This window comes from Rhagoletis zephyria, unplaced genomic scaffold (assembly GCF_001687245.7).
Source record: "Rhagoletis zephyria isolate East Lansing unplaced genomic scaffold, Rhagoletis_zephyria_1.1 Rzeph_scaffold_03426, whole genome shotgun sequence".
NCBI classification, from domain to species: domain Eukaryota; kingdom Metazoa; phylum Arthropoda; class Insecta; order Diptera; family Tephritidae; genus Rhagoletis; species Rhagoletis zephyria.
In genome coordinates this window covers 27665-45003 of record NW_016160509.1, presented here as the reverse complement: position 1 = coordinate 45003, position 17339 = coordinate 27665, and the positions used below count along the sequence as shown (strand labels likewise).

At 31.4% G+C, this 17339-nt stretch overlaps 1 protein-coding gene across 1 annotated transcript in view; it reads left to right on the top strand.

Annotated features, from left to right (window-relative positions):
* Positions 1-1115: 1115 nt before the first annotated feature.
* e (nonribosomal peptide synthetase ebony) overlaps positions 1116-17339 on the top strand; it is a gene marked incomplete at its 3' end in the record, with an annotated part of 43885 nt that continues 27661 nt past the window's right edge. Inside the window, exon 1 of the mRNA XM_017623941.1 lies at positions 1116-1385. The remainder of the gene's footprint in view (positions 1386-17339) is intronic.

Below are 17339 nucleotides of genomic sequence, written 5' to 3'. Positions count from 1 at the left end.
TATATCGAGCCCTAACTGCCCATAAGATGTACGCGACATTTTTTTCAAAATTTTATTTTTGCTGCAGAAATGCACTTGGATGCTATAGGCACATTTCTGCATCAAAAAGAAAATTTTTAAAATATGTCACTTACATATTTTTGGCGGTTAGTGCTCGATATCTTAAAAAAAATTTATAGCTGTATTAATTTTTACTTTTTGGATATATGTAAGTATGTAAATTCAAAACTTTGAAGCTCTTTTTCTCGAGTTTTTGATTTTTTTTGGATTAAGACACTCTTGCAGCAAATGTATGATATGTAGTACATACTTGCATGCATGCATACATACAGAGACGCTCACTGTATGCTTCTGTTTTCATACTCATACGTCATGGATTGAGCATATGCGCCAGTTTTTAAGCCTCATCGATCACAACAGAGATCTGACGTCTGACACAGCTTCAAACACCACTACAAGCAACAACAAATTTCGGCAAAGAAGAGAGGTAAGCGCAGTTTTACCTTACTCTGTTCAATTAAATAAAATTAATTCAATTCAAAGAAAAATAAACAATTCACTCGCCTGCAAAATGAGAGCCTCCATTAGTTAATTAAACGCTCTGGCGTTCGCTGGCTGGCTGGCTGCCTCCAGCAGTGATTGCTTCCACCCAATGACTCCCAGCAGCAGCAGCGGTAGCAGTAAAAATTTTTGATTGACGCTGCGTCTGTCTGGCTGGCGATCGTTTGTTTTTCTTTCGGATTTGCGCATACAACCTAATACATCATTAATGCATACATACATATGTATGTATGTACATATTGTACATACATGCATTCATACAAACTGACTTTTGGGCTGTTATTGGCCTCTGTTGCTGCAAGTGTGTTTAATGTTGCTCGTTTTTTCGACGATCCATTCATTCTTCATCCGCACAAGCTACCGATGCTGTTACTGTGGCTGTTGCTGCTGCTGCTGCTGTTGCTGCTGCTGCTGTTGCTGCTGTTGTTTGTTGTTGGCTCACAATTGACGACTCTTGTGCATTCTAGCGCCTGTGACTGCTGCTGTGGTCGTTTTCACGCTGCTGGCGTATAAAAGTTGATTCGCGTTCGTCGTTCTGATTAGTATTTGTACGCCGCTGAGTTTGTAACGTTCGGAAAAACTTTTGGAAAAATTCCAAATACGTTTCGTGAATTTAATAAAGGCAATTTTCGCAATAACAGTAAGCAAAGCTACATACATACATACATACATGTATAAGTGAAAAAGGTGTTTTATGAAAGTGAACAAAGCTTAATAGGAAACAGAGTTGAACTGAAATTTAAAAGGAAAAACTACAACTACAGCAACGAGTGCAGATAAGTTTTGAAGAAAACTAATTTTCAGTGGGTGAAACATAAAGAAATGTACGTAAATTTTGACGATTTATTGCACAAAATTATTTGTAGAAATGTAGTTAAGATTTAAATAGTCAGTGATTAAAGAATTGACTTTTTCGAACTTAATAAAGTGAAAATAAATAAAATTAAGCATACAATCAAATTGGGGCTACTGTGTAAAATATGTATGAGAATTCTATTTTGGACTTGAAGTGATTGGTTTTTATAATCACGGCCTATATAAAAATATTGGGGGAAAAAGATGTTGAATCAAAACCATTTACCCTGCGAAAACCCACATTTTTATCTTAACCTGCTAAATTCTTGGTCCTAAAACAAATCTTCTTGGCAAAGGGCGCTTTGTAAAATCGTATAAGGTTTACAATTATGTGTTTCCGTTCCATAAAACTTTTTTTTCGTTAATTTTAATATAATACGGTTCCCACAATTTTTTTTTTTTTTAAATCAGCAGGTTCTCACTAAGGACCTAATATACAGCAATAAATTATTTTCAGTGTTTCTTAATCAGTGTTTTGAAGAAACTCGCAACTCTAAAACTTTATTTTTTATAAAAATGTATAACTAGTCTGTAAAGAAACAAATACGTTCGGTAAAACACCTCTCTATATTAAGGTAACGATAAACATACATACAGTGTCAGGGTCAAGGAATATTTCTTCTTCTTATTTGGCAATACAACCGTTTGTCGGTTTAGGCCGAGACCAAAAAGCTTCTCCAATTGCTTCTCTGCTGTGCAAATTTACGCCAGTTGGTTTTACCGAGCGCAGACAGGTCCTTCTGCACTAGGTCCTTCCATTGCGTATGTGCGCGCCCTTGCTTGCGTTGTCCACCCATGGGTGCGGAGTCGAAGGATCTTTTCACCGGGGCGTCGTCAGTTAGGGTTAGGGAACCACGCTGCTGAAATCAGGAATTCGAAATTCAAAAAGTCAGTCGGAAAGAATTTATCTTTGGTATATACATAGCAATGTGATGCTTGTTAGGCAAGGAATATTAATACTATATGATTGAAATTGTTTGCACTTTTTTTGCAAAAATAAAAGTTAAAATTTGGCTTTTATTTTTTCGGTCAAATATAAAAGTTAAGTCAAATATAAAAATTAAAATCTGACTTTTATCAGTTAAAATTTTACTTTTATTTTTTGATCACAAATAGCTGTTTACATAACATAAATAGGTACAACATTTTTTAACTGAAAAAAAAATATATCTTAGTGAAAACTGAACATTGTTATCCCTTTACACTTAGTCATAACGAGTTTTCAGTAAGTAAAAAAACCTTGCAAGACTAAAATTAGCAAAACGCAGATTTTATTGCGGCTTTCGGCAGAATATCGCTTTATTGGCAACAATTGTTCCACAACTTTTTCAATCAAAGAATATTCTAGAAATGGGCGTGGCTATATTAAAACCAAATTTCAAAAATTTTGAGTTTATTGTGGATTTCGTCAGAATATCTATATGAATTGAAAAAGTTATGGAACAAATATTGATAACGAAGCGATATTCTGCCGAAATGCGCAATAAAATTTACGTTTAGCTAATTTTGGTCTTGCAATTGCCACGCCCATTTCTAATGGGTTTGACGGCTTAAAGAAAAATCTTGGCATACAAATATTATATCTGGATGGGTATTCTATCGGAATCCGCAATAAAATTTTACTTTTTGCAAAAACTCGATGTTTAGCACCTTACCAAATATATCTTAAAATAAGTTTTCGAAAAAAAAATTAAAAACAATTGTTCATTCCCACAAAATAAACCACATCGTCATAAAGAAAAATATTTTAAAAATAGTTCTGAACATCGCCCATTTTTTTAACGACGTTTTTCACAGATAATTAAACAAAGATTACGATGGTATAATTTTAAATTTCGAATTTACTGGTCTTCCATATTCAAAAAGTTCAACTGTTAATAGTTAAGTTAGCTTTAGGACAATCTTGACCATCTTATATATAGAAATATTAAGACTGTTTCTTAACTTCAAAATGGCGTTAAGATGGAGTCTCTACGATTAGCAGAATCCGAGATATAACGATTTGAAGAAGTATATGATTAGTCAGAATCACGAAAAAATGCAAACTTTGACAGATCATATCTCCGAAGAAAAAAAAAATAAAAAAAATCCTCGAACACGTGTTAGCTTATTTCATCTATAGAACCCATAAAAAAAAATTTAATCGAATCGGAGACATGACATAATTTTTTTACGGAATCTGTCCGACATAAAAAAGAATGGCTCATATATCAAATGACAAATATTTTATTTATACGTAGCTATAAAACGTTTTTGGCCTAAACGGTTACAATCAAATAAAATAGCAATAAACTTTTATCTTTTATTTTGATCAAAAAATTAAGGACAAATTTTAACTTTTTTCTTTGAAGAAATAAAACCCAAGTTTTAACTTTTATATTTTTCCAAAAAAATAAGTCAATTTTTAACTTTTAATTGTAACTCAAAAGTTTAAAAGTCAAGTTTTAACTTTTCTTTTTGACCCAAAAAATTAAAGTCAAAATTTAGCTTTTTTTACTGAAAACATATCGGTGAAAAAATAACAATTATTTATTGGTTATTTTGCAAAGATAGAATGTTAGAGGCTGTGCACTGCGACCTTAGGTCTATTGTGCAAAACAAAAAGTAATAACAGTTACGGTTTCTGTTACATGTGCACACATATGCATGTAGTATTACCTAGATATGCATATACATATATAATTTTTTCGATCAAAATTAACCCTCGTGGAGAGGGGTTTAAATTTTTTTCATAGTTTGATTAAATGATAATTGCCATAGTGTTTGAAAAATAAATGCAATATACACGAAGAAATAAGTTTTTCTAACATATCCCGTTAACCTTCTCAATTACATCAACAACCTATTTTTAACCGACTTCCAAAAAAGGAGGAGGTTATCAGTTCGTCGGAATATATATTTTTTTTTTTTTTTTTTTTNAGGTAGTTTCTCAGAGGTGGTCCCATACTAATCTGGTTCAGATCCGATCAGCGGATCATGAGATATATATATATATTTTTTTATTTATATGAGAGTTGAAGTCGGTTTTTTTTGCTAAAAATTACTTGTCTTTACCTGTATACTCTTGCCGCCAACAGAACTACCCACCCGGGCCCAGGGCGTTTCGCCGCCCCTGTATATATTTGGCGGTAATTCCTCTCTCACTAATTTAAGCAACTTACTTTTAATCCATAAGGCAACCGTAAAACCATTTCCAAAAAGTTTTAAATGCATTTTATAGGAGTATGGAAAAAGGTCCACGAACATGCGATAGATATTGAAAAGCTGCTTTTTTATATGAATGTTTCATTATTTTCGATGCTTATAATTCTAACACAATTATTCCAAAGCACGAAAACACATCTTAGACTGCCCCACTGCCTTCTCGTTTACAAGACGTTTCACCTTTATCAAGTCGTAAATATAATAAAAATTTTTGATTTTTATTTTAACCTTCGCTTTCATAGTATCTACCCGTGTAGATATTTGGATTTCCATTCGTTAATAACTTCGAAAATTTTCGTCAAATTTCGAAATGCTTTTAGCTCAGTTATCATATTTTCGCAATTTTTGAACAGAAAATAAAATAAGTAATTTAATAGTAGGCCTTCGCAACCTTTTTTTTACTTTATTTTTGTGTATACAAGAGTCTACAAATATATACCCAGGTAGATACAATACAACTATACATACAACTATGTTTTGTTCACGTAAACAGCGTTCTTCTGAAGTTGACCCAGCCAGCAAAAAATCCGAAAACCGTTCCGAAAACGGTAAGAAGTCGATGAAAACCGGATTTTTGTACGTTTACTGATTCCATTTCCGGATACTTTAATTATCGGTTTTCCCGTGTGCGGCAGAAACGTATGTACAGGGTTTGAAAATGCTGTAATTTTTTCATTTGATTTACTTTTGCTGTGCTTTGACTTCGGCATGTGTGATATCGAAAGCAAAGCAACAGCAATTCGGAAAAAAGCAAATGCTTTGGCTGTCGTTTTGCTGTAAAATTTCGAAAGCAACCAGACAGTTAAAAAACAATATGTGAAAGCACAACGACAGCGCAGCGGCAGCAAAGCAACAGCAATTCGACTATCACTTGACCGTGAAACATCAAATTGGCAGAAATATGTATGCATGCACAAAAGCACTACCCTTTAGTTGTACTGGCGACAAGAGGCGACCATAAGCTAACTACGACGATGCATTAGCGATTGTTAGGCAATTCGCTAGCGATTGGTAATCGCCAATTTCACACCAGATAATCGCTAGCGAAAGGTCAAGGCAAAGGAATTGATACTGCAAATTTTGTGTGTACTCACTCCTGGCGAGTCAGCGATAATACACCATGCTGTAAATCACAGCACAAGAAAAGTGCTATCACAGCAAATCAAAAGCAGTAAATTCAATTTACTAAATTGTTTTCAATAAACTGCCGACAAAAAAGCAAAATAAAATTTTCAAAGTCACAGCGAAAGCAAATCAGTTTGAATGAAAATCAAAAATTTCAAAGCGAAGCAAAAGCAAAAATAGTAGTGCTGTTGCTGCTGTGCTGACAGTTTTTCAAACCCTGCGTATGTACAGAAAAGTACCGAAATGGTGGTGAAAAGGATACGTTTCCGGTTTTTTTTTCTGAAATATGTCTAATTGAATTTTTCGTTCAATACGCTTTCCTTCTGCACTTCACAGATACTTTTTCATGGTTCAAAAGAAATACAATAAAATTAGGAAGCGCCTGACGGAATTCGAACGCGGTACCTTCTGGAAGCTAACAAATAGCGGCACACTCCTCTGCACACTCAGCCACTGCCGACTACGCATGCATGCTTTCAAATGTTTAGCTTGAGCAAATAAACGTGTTTCGAACGTTTTCCGGATACGAAAATTGATGATAACTGTAGGAGTTTTTTGTATGCGTTTTCGGATACGGAAAATTGAACTAAATTGCTCGGTCGGCAAAATTTACGTTTCTTTGCAGCAGTTTTGACTCTTCGTTTGTGTAAGGCAATGTTCCGCGCATATTGGCGTCTTCTTTTTGGAGTCTCGGTAGCACATGTAACACTCACCTTTTTGCTTGATGCGTCCTGTAGCATCCCGTTGTGGTTCATTTTGATATATAGTTGTGTTTCTGCATAAAAATCCTCATACAAATCCAATAGAAAAAGTTATTATCTACCCAGGTAGATAACATGAGCCCATGTACAAAAAAAATGTTCATGAAAGCGGAGGTTAAGTAAAGCATTTACTGTTTCCTTTTTTGAAAATTTAAATTTTTGTTATTTTGGCTATATTTTGTTGTTTTTTGTTTTCAAACGATGCACATAGGGTAACACCATTTCAGATGTTCAGGCATTAAAAATTATAATTTTTTCATTTATGTTGGTTTATATTATTATTCTTTAACCCTGGAAGGTCATGCTTTTTTTGGCAATTTTTTTCTTAAAGCCTACGTGAAACATCAGAGAAGTAATAAAAAATAAGTTGAATCTAGTAAAATTGAGTATGTGCTGGAGAAACGCACATTACAAAAAAATAATTTCATAAATAAAAAGTAAATGTACAAAAATTAAAAAAAATGTCTGAATGTCAGGGTGAAAAAGCCAATCTGGCAACGCTAGGTGCACATTGGGTCAAATGACCTCTTTGGCTTTGCTAAATTCGAATTTAGAAAACGCCGCGTTATTTACTCGCTTTGTTATTAAATTCTGATTAACAATATTTCGAACCTAGAAAAGTGCAACTTGTTTGTGTTAAATTATATTTGCCGGTTGGCAGGGCTCAGCCAAAGTCAATTTATCGAAGTGTAGCAAAGTTTTAAGAGCAGTTTACAAAATCCCAGTACGTGATTAAAATTTATGTTCAAATGGAAAGCAATGATATACGTAAGTGTAAACACATTTTACAAACTTTGTTTTTTTTTTGAATAAAACTCATATTTATAGTGTGGTATAAGAATTAGTTACTGTCTTCAATTTGAAATTTTAGCCTCCGGAAAAATTTTGTTGAAGTTTTTTGGTGCTTGTTGCAGTAAAAAAAGTTAAGCCTTTAGTTTAAGCAATTTTATGAGTGTACACAATTTATGGGTCTAAAATCAGTCTTTCTTTCGTCACACATATGATTCTGAGACCAGTCAGCTGACACTCGTTTCGGACTCTTTGTGTCATAAATTCTGAGTTGAACAAAAGTAACAAAGTTCACCTAGAAGTAAAAATTTATTAATACTTAATTAGATTCATAAAGAGTATTTATTTTCAAGACTTAGAAAAGCGTCATATTTCAGACTCTAAAATGTCTCGCGTGTCCTCATAAAAAAGCTCGCAAACTTTCTTTAATATAAATATGCGTTTACATTTATGCATGTATATCATTAACTTCCATTTAAAAAATCGCGCAGATAAAGTAATGCCAATCGTAGGGAACGTAGAACTTGGGGAGAGCAAGCAAGCAAATGCGGCCGAAATATGCAAATGCAAGACCATTTTTTATTTCCCTTTTTGCACATGGTTAATGTTACCTCTTTTTGGGATAAATCCAATTATTTTCATTATAGAATACGTTATACTCTTCCCTCTTCATCCGCAGAAGATTTTCGGCGACCCCTAGTAAAATTTTCTGCTTAATATTTCTGTAGAATATTTTGCCACTTGGAAATTGGGTAAAAAGACCTGTTCTATTGGTAGTTAATGAGTTAAAATGTACTATGTTTGTAGCTAAATTATAGTATGGGCCTTGTAATACAAGAATTATTCGCGTCAAGTCCTCTTAAAGATAAAATTGTATGTTCTTAAGCTTGATTTTTTATTACAATTTGAAAATTTTGAACCACTGCAAGAAAAAGTGTTGATGAGATGGAGCAAAATTAACGATGCAAAGAGCAAAGGTAGCGCCTCCAGTGGTACCGCCAGGAATACGCAATCTTCTATTCTTTCAGTATTCAACAAAACGCTACTAGAATTTGACTACTACTAAGACTACAGATACTAACGTTTGGGCATATCTTGGTTACGATCCTAAACTTTCTGTTCCTTTGAGTAGGAAAAATCCTTGAAACCCCTTGTTTTCAAAACGTCGGCGATTTAAATAATTCCCCTAAAATTTACATAACAAATCTTTTAATAAAAGTTTCAAGTTTATTCCCTAACCTAAGACAATAAATTTATTTGAATGTAGGTTAGTTCGGTTTTGTAAATATAACAATAATTTCCCCATAAAAGTGTTCACATTATTAGTACTCTATAATTAAATCAGTGTAAATTTATTCGCGTACTTATTATTAATGAGTCAGTTCATCTTACTTAGCAATTACTTGGCAATTGGAATTGCAGCACATTTTTAAGCGTTGCTAATTAATAATCAATAAGCACTTTTCCATTACAAATTTTAAATTTCCCTTGAACATGAAATACGATATTAAACCAATTGGATGTATTTTTACGCCATATCGTTAGAAAATTCGTTTAATTGGGTTTGCCGTTGGGTACATTTGGCGTAATTAATGAAGTTATTATTATTTAATTAAATTCAATTGAAATAATCAAGCAAATCAGATGTGCCTTGCTCGTAGTTTTTAAGAATGTCACAATGACCCTTGCGTTTAAACGAATATGAGTCTTAATGTTGTGTGCAAATGATACTAATTTAACAAAAACGTGCTAATAAAAGGATAAAGAATAACACTTAGAAAAAGACCAATACAAGAATAAAAGTAAAGGTGTTTACGTACATAGATAAAGAATAGGATAACGGCAAAGGTAAAAATAGAAACAAAAACACAAACAAAGATGCGTTAAGTTAAAGGCAAAAGTGAAGACCAAGGAAAAATTTAAACACTTTACCTAATTATATATACATATAAGGACAAAGGTGAAGGGGAATATGTAGATGAAGAAAATGATAAACATAAAAGTAAAGACAAAGAGGAGGATGAGGATACCGATAAAAGTAATGACGAAGATAGGAGAAGAAAGATTAAAATAAAAGTAATTAAAGAGGAAAGGATATAGAGAGAGACACAGAGACTAAGTCTGGGAACTATTTTGGGATTTTAGAGATTTTCGGGCTTCTTGGGACTTATCGATAAAATAATCAATATTTTTATCGGTTTTGTTATCGATATTTTTATTTATCTCATTATCGAAATTTTTATCGAATTGCTATCAATTTTGCTATCGACATTTTCGGAAACTATCGATATAATAATCGATATTTTTATCGATTTAGTAATCGATATTTTTAACTATTTTCTGATCGATATTTTTATCCATTTCGTTATCGATATGTGTTAATTTTTCTATCGATATTTGTATCGATTTGTAATCGATATTTATCGTGTTTGTTATCGATATTTATCGATTTTGTTATCGATATTTATTTATTTGGTCTTCGATATTTATCGATTTTGTTATCGATATTTGTCTATTTGGTCTTCGATATTCATCGATTTTGTTATCGATATTTATCGATCTAGTTATCGATATTTATCGATTTTGTTATGGATATCTCTATCGATTTTGTTCCGAATTTTTTATCGATTTTGTTATGGATATTTTTGTCGATATTTTACCAATATTATCATAGATTTTGTTATCGAAATTTTTATCGAATTTTTCATCGATTTTGTTATCGATATTTTAATAGGTTTTTTATCGATATTTCATTGGATGTTACTATCGATTTTGTTATCGATAGAGTATAAAGTTAAAAATTAAGATACAAGAAAACAGAATAACATAAATGTATTTAGAACGAACAGAGGTAGAGGTAGGCATTTATGTATGTAAATAGAAGGAAGACAAAAAATAAAACCTTAAGGAAAAGCAGTTGTGTGTACATACATATGTACATATACTGGTTATGAGATAAGACATGTATGTAACGTAAGTTTCACTTCTTCAGTGTGGCACAAGCACACTTACTTTTTTTAATACTAAATATTTTTTATTTATCCCCCCATAACATTTTCTGCGGAATTTGGCGGACTTATAAAATATAGTTACAATGAAAAAATGGTTAAATAAGTAATTGGGTATTGTTATTGGAAATCTCCTGAAAAGAAACAGAGTTTTCGATCGAAAAATATTGATTTTCAAGAATTCTATACCATTTCTACGAAAAGTTTGTATTTGATTTTATTCACAAACAATTAATTTTTAGCAAAAAAAAAAAAACGACTTCAACTCTCATATAAAAAACAAAATATATATATATATATATAAATCTCATGATCCACTGATCGGATCTTAACCAGATTAGTATGGGACCACCTCTGAGACAGTACCTTTCCGCTGCAAAAATTATCGAAATCGGTTGACGTGGTCCAAAGTTATGCGGTAACATACATAAAAAAAAAAAAAAACAAAAAAAATAAATATTCCTCCTCCTTTTTTGGAAGTCGGTTAAAAAAGGTTCATTTTCCACACTAATATGTGGAGCGCTACGTGCAAAAAATGCATTTCTGCCTCAATATTTTTTATTTGTTATTATTAAGCGTCACTAATCCTATTGGAAAAAGCTCTTTATTTAAACTTAAATAATTGGATTTTAAATGCAATATCATTTCATTTCATTGATATCAATCAAATTTGTGTCAATTTAACTGCGCTTTTGTATTTAAGCTCCACAACTGTAGTATGTGTGTATGTATGTGTATATAATAATTACAAAATGTGCACAGCAGGAATAAATTCTTTTTTATTGTGGACGCTGATCTACAAGGAAACTAATTAATTTATTTATGTATTTATCTATCACTTTTCTGTGCGCGCATATTTTGCAATGTAATAATGAGATTGCTAATAATCAGCAGCCGGAACTATTATACATAAGTTCCCTTTAGGAAATTAACTTTTATTCAATTATAATTTGAATTTTTAAGTTAAATTTTTTCGCTAAAAAACTTTTTTCTCATCAGCTTAAAGTTATCATTTGAAAAAAATTTAGCTACAAAATTTTATTGTGCGAACAAAAAATAAAACTTAAGATAAAGTTTTATTTTCCGAATTTAATTATTGTTTTAATTTAATTTAATTTAATTTTAATTTGTATATAGTAATTTTCTTTTCGTTAATTTTGTTTTGTTAATTCTTAGATGTATTTCTTTAAACAAGAATATTTTTTTAATTTCATCTAATTTTTAGGGTCTATTTTATTTCGTTCTTTTGAATATTTTTTTTTTTAATTTTTAGTTAAAATTTCTTTAAATTTTTACATATTATAGTTTATTAAGCAAAGATATTTCTAATTTCATTTAATAGAAACTTATTTTATTTACTTTTTCTTTTTTAAATTAAATTTTTTTATTTTTGTTAATTTCATTTTCTTTTAACTTTTAGATTTAACTGTTTTAAGAGGAAAAATATATTTTTTTATTTTATTTCTTTTTTGAGCTCTAATTTTTTTTTGTCTTGCTGTAAATTTTTTGTTTTTGATTTGTCGTTTTAAAATTAAATTTTTTTACGTACTATTTTCTTATTTTTTGGTTTAATTTTTACTTTTTCTTATTTAACTTTTAGATTTCATTGTTAAAAAAAAAGAAAAAGAGGGATATATTTTTTAAAATTCATTTAATATTTATAAATGCTGTATACATACTAGTGAACCCGCATGGCGTTAATACGTCCAAAATGATATTTCAAAAAGTTAAAAAATATTCAAAATGTTAGTCAGAGTTATAAGAGATTCGAGTACCATATTTCATCAAAACAGTGCAGCCATTTCTGAGTGAAGAGCAGTCTCGCATTGTTTTTATTTTCATGGAACTTCAAATCACCCTATACTGGCGAAAAAAAGTTCTTAATTAAAATAATGAAACTGTATCATACATCTACAGGTTAAGCCCTCTAATTTTTGGAATTCCTTTTCAAAAGTATTCTCAAATCTTTTTCGTCTGACATTGTGATACACATGTTCGAACAAATTGCAACCCTCCTAAGTACAGGTCAGGAATAAATCCCTTTCAAATCCATTTCGATTTATACCCATCTTTTAGAAATTCATCCACCTTAATGAATAATTTGAATGTAACCTTTTAAACACGTGGCAACTATCCTCAAACATACGAAATGCTCAAATTAAAGATTTCTAAATATTCTTTCGTTTGGTTACGGTATTTTCATATTTCATATACTTTTTTAATTAGGTAATTGAAACAGGTGGCAGCATTTTTCCAAAGTATTTTCAAGCTTAACCATTGTTAACTCTCCTTTGCCGAACACTACGATACATATTTTAATTAACTGATGAATTAAGTGGAATTTTAATTTTCAAACATGCGGCAACACCGGTAAATACAGTTCAGAAATAAAAAAATTTAAAACCCCCTTCGATTGATACCCATATTTTAATAATTCATTTAACTCAAAAAATAATTTCAATTTAAATTTTTAAACAGGTGGCAACCCTATTCCAACACCTCAAAAATATTCTTAGCATTCAAACTAAAGATTTCTTAAGACTCCTTCGTTTGACATCCATATTATGATATTTCGTATAACCGGTGGATAAGTAAACTAAGTTCGACATTTCAGACAGGTGGCAACCCTCTTCAAAATATTTTCAAACTACTACTTTCTGAAACCCCTTTCGTGTACCACCCATGTGGTGATACATATGTCTCATACCTAATATGATTTTTTTTAACAGGTGGTAACTCTCCAAAAGATGAACAGCAGAATGCTAGAAGTATAGACAGACGGCAGCGTTGCTCTGGATCAACTCGTTAATTCGAAATTATCTCGGGAATTAACTGCAGTTGATCTGGATTAAGTCCTAGAGTTAATTCCGAAACTTACCTTAGATCACGGGAATTTTCGGTGACAAAAACTGGCCAAAACTCAGAGAGCGTAGAGTACAGATCGATAGTGCAGTATCCATACTAATTCGGATAGGAATCCAATTTAAATTGAATAAAAACTTATTTTACTTAATACGGTGACTGCATTACCGACGACAAGATTGATGTTCATGCTAGTTTTTCATTTATATTAAGTTAATTTAAATTTGTACAGTTTAATTTTACTAAAAAAGTCAAAAACAACTAACCAAAAGCAACATTAAAACAACATTAAAAAATATAGAAGTTATAATTTAATGAATAAAAAAAATTAGTAGTAGTAGAATATTCATCTACTGGCCGTGGGACTCAAGCCTACGACCTCGCGTTTGATCGGATCAATTGCGCCGTTAATCTGGATCAACGTTGCCGTCTGGGTATGTTTTAAGACCACCGCGTCAGCAGATTTTTCAATTAGTCTTTCGAAATGCAGTAAAGGGCTCTCAATATAGTTGCCAGAATTGAAAATTTTCTTACGAATGCCTGTGGTGAGTTGAAGGACAGTTGTCATAATCGCCTAGTTCATGTCCTACAGCTTTGGTATTTGAGGAACAGTGTTGCCGTTTTAGCCCTTTGGTAGCTAGTTTTAGCTACCACATACTTTTTTGGCCGCATAAATTTAATATTGCCCCTAGCCCTTTTTTAGCCCTTTGGCGAATTTATTCATACTTGGCATGAAAAAGTTGTATATGCTTAATTAGCTCATTTTTCTAAGTAAAAAGTATTTTGGCCGTGTTTGTGTAAGATTAAGTTCACGATATTGCAGTTGTGAATTAAAAAAAAAAAAAAAAAAAAANAAAAAAAAAACCATGTTGAACAAAATGGTAAAAAAATTTTTAAATTTCGGCTCTAATTTCGATCTTTCCTGGGCCTCATTTGTAAAGAAATAAAAATTGTACCAGCATGCGGGTTAATTATATGCTTCGAGCCTGATGGTACAATCACTTGATGGAGCCAGCAAGCTGGTGTCGTATATTTCCCCTTTTATACAAAAAGGTTTTTGGTTGGATGAAATATTAGCTTTTTTCCAGAGTTCATTGTTTTTCTATGCCATTACTTATTGAACATTTTTGCGTGTATACTTATATATGTATATGTAAGTAAAAGATTTTAGCTACCATTTTTAACCACAACTACTTTTTTTTAGCTCTTTTTAGCCCTTTTTTAAAGTAATTTGGCTACCACTAAAAATTAATCGCGGCAACACTGTAGAGGAAACTTGTTTCTGGTGAAACTTACATTTTTTGTACCTGCACTTCGACCGTTACCTTCACTTCTCACCTATGAACTTTTTTAAGATTTTCGTTCTTTTTATCTANCATTTTTGCGTGTATACTTATATATGTATATGTAAGTAAAAGATTTTAGCTACCATTTTTAACCACAACTACTTTTTTTTAGCTCTTTTTAGCCCTTTTTTAAAGTAATTTGGCTACCACTAAAAATTAATCGCGGCAACACTGTAGAGGAAACTTGTTTCTGGTGAAACTTACATTTTTTGTACCTGCACTTCGACCGTTACCTTCACTTCTCACCTATGAACTTTTTTAAGATTTTCGTTCTTTTTATCTAAAGGTACCAATACTACTCTTTCAAAAATATATCATGGTTATTGTGTTTCAAAAAACGTGTATACATTTTTTGGGCAGTACAATTAATGATGTTAAAACTTTTTTCTCATAAATATATACGTCATCTGAATCTGTCAAACTACCCTCAGAGATTGTTTAGACGCGGAATGGAAACAAAAAAAGCGTTGAAAAACTTTTTGCTGCGCACAATTTTCGAGCTGAATTTGAAGTCGTTATAGCATCTCATTAGCCCATATTTTCCATGTAACGCCTTTCACGTCAAAACCTAGCTTGCAATAATATATGTAAATCATTCAAATCATCAAACAACAGTAAACAAACACAAGATATATATGTATATATTACAACCTTACTAAGCGAAATGTATTACAATTATTGATTGCGATATCAGACTTGTAGTCCAAGTGCTCAAATAATTTATTAAAATAAAACAAATTGCAACATTAAACAGGCAAACTTGTTGTACTACTTTATTTATATTTATAATAAATATGTAATAAAATATTCTCGATTATGCCTAAATTATGCGGCCCACAGAATGATTAAACTGCAGTTACAGCTGTCTTTTAGCTTTTAAAGTGAAAATAAAATGCATATTTTTATATATTGATAAATGATATCTATCAAAATTTGCATTTTCAACTCAATAACATGACAAGAGTCTCTAATTGCATTTGAGTGCTGTGGGGCGTATACGTAACTACATATGTATTTTTTTATGAAGAACCAATTACGTGGTCAATTATGTGATTTATTTAAATATTTAACTAATAGTTTGCGGTTAAATTCAACTTTCTAAATGCATTTATTTTAGTTTAAAATAAACATGCCATTTAAATGTTGCTTTATTATTTATACATATTTTATGAATGTTAACATTTTAATATTCAAGTCTCGTGAATGCATTGGATACAGTTTCTTATGGAAGAATCTGGCACTATAATCAATCAAAAAAGTAGTCGTAAGGTGAATATTTGCAAATTAATTTATTTAAAAAAAAAACTTTTGTAGAAAGTAAGAATGATTACATTTCCTCAGTATAAATAAACATTGCGTTAACTAACTCATTAGCGGAACAAAATTCAGTTTCATTATTATCATAAAATGAATACTCATAATGAATTGAGTTCAATAAAATTACAAAAATTAAAATTGTTTCATAGAAGCACATTATGATGTACGACATCTGTCGTTTTGTTGTCAGATGGGAGAAGGAATAAAGTGCATGGTTTTCCGACACCGGAATATGCTACGTATAATTTACCGCCAGAGAAGTATTCATTTTCTAGCTTCAGGCTAAAGCACTCAAGGATTGGCCCTGCCTACTGTGTCGACAAAGGACATGTCCTTATATGACGTATTTACATTTGCTTTCATCTTTTTAGTTTTGTTTTTATTTTTATTTTTATCCATTATCTTTTTTTCATTAACGTATTAAAACGTGCACTTTAATAGAGTATCAACACTAAAGCGTACATTCAGGAGGAATTTCCGTCCCCAACCATCCACCATCTCCATCGCCTTCACCATGTTGGTATTTCAATTCACTACCACCGCTAAAGAAACTTTTCGATTTTCAATTATTTTATTCCTTTAACCACGCTTTTCTGAAAATATGTCTTTTGAATTGAACTTAAATGAAATGAAATATTTCCAGAGGTTTTTTTTAAATATATAAATACATACGTATGTTAAGAACTATATATTGGCGCTAACATAATATGTTAGTTTTTCGCCGAGCTTCTCCTCCTCCGATTTGTGCAGTGCGTATTGTTGTTGTCACACGAAGGGTAGAGACCTAAAGTTTTACGCCGTTTCCGAACGGCGATTGTATTTTTATGAGAAGCTGTTAATCATGGCAGAAATACATTCGGAGGTTTGCCATTGTCTGCCGAGGAGCGACCGATCTTAGAAAAAACTTCTTATTTTATTTTTTTTTTTTTTTGGTGTTTGTCGGAATCTGGGCTCGAACCAAGGCCCTACGTTATGGGAGTATGCACTTCTAACCACTACACCATATTAGTTTAGGATTAAAAAAATTTGATTTTTTTGTGTGTTTTGAGATTTTTCTGGATTTTGTCGCGCGGCGTTATACTTCATTTTACAGGAATGCTGATTTATTGAATAGCTCTGAATAAATTTGAAAATTTCATAGAAAATATTTCATTACTGGATACATACGTAACTAAGTATGCACCACCTGTTTGTCTGCGATTTGCAAACTTGAATATTAAACTAAAACGTTTAACGCCCCAGCTACACCTGGTAATAAGCATATTTTTCTAAATATGTCACTGATCTGTTTAATTGTTTATTAAACATTTCAATAGAGGGCAATAACGATGCTTGTAATTCATTAGATTTTATTAAATTCTATATTACCAGGCTATAATTTTTTTAATACGGATTAATCACTAGAAATTGCTGGAATCATAGTACATTTCAATCCGCCGTCTAACTTGCTGCATAATTTCCTATAAGTAGTTTTCTTAGAAAATTTTATTTATTTAATATTAATAAGTAAG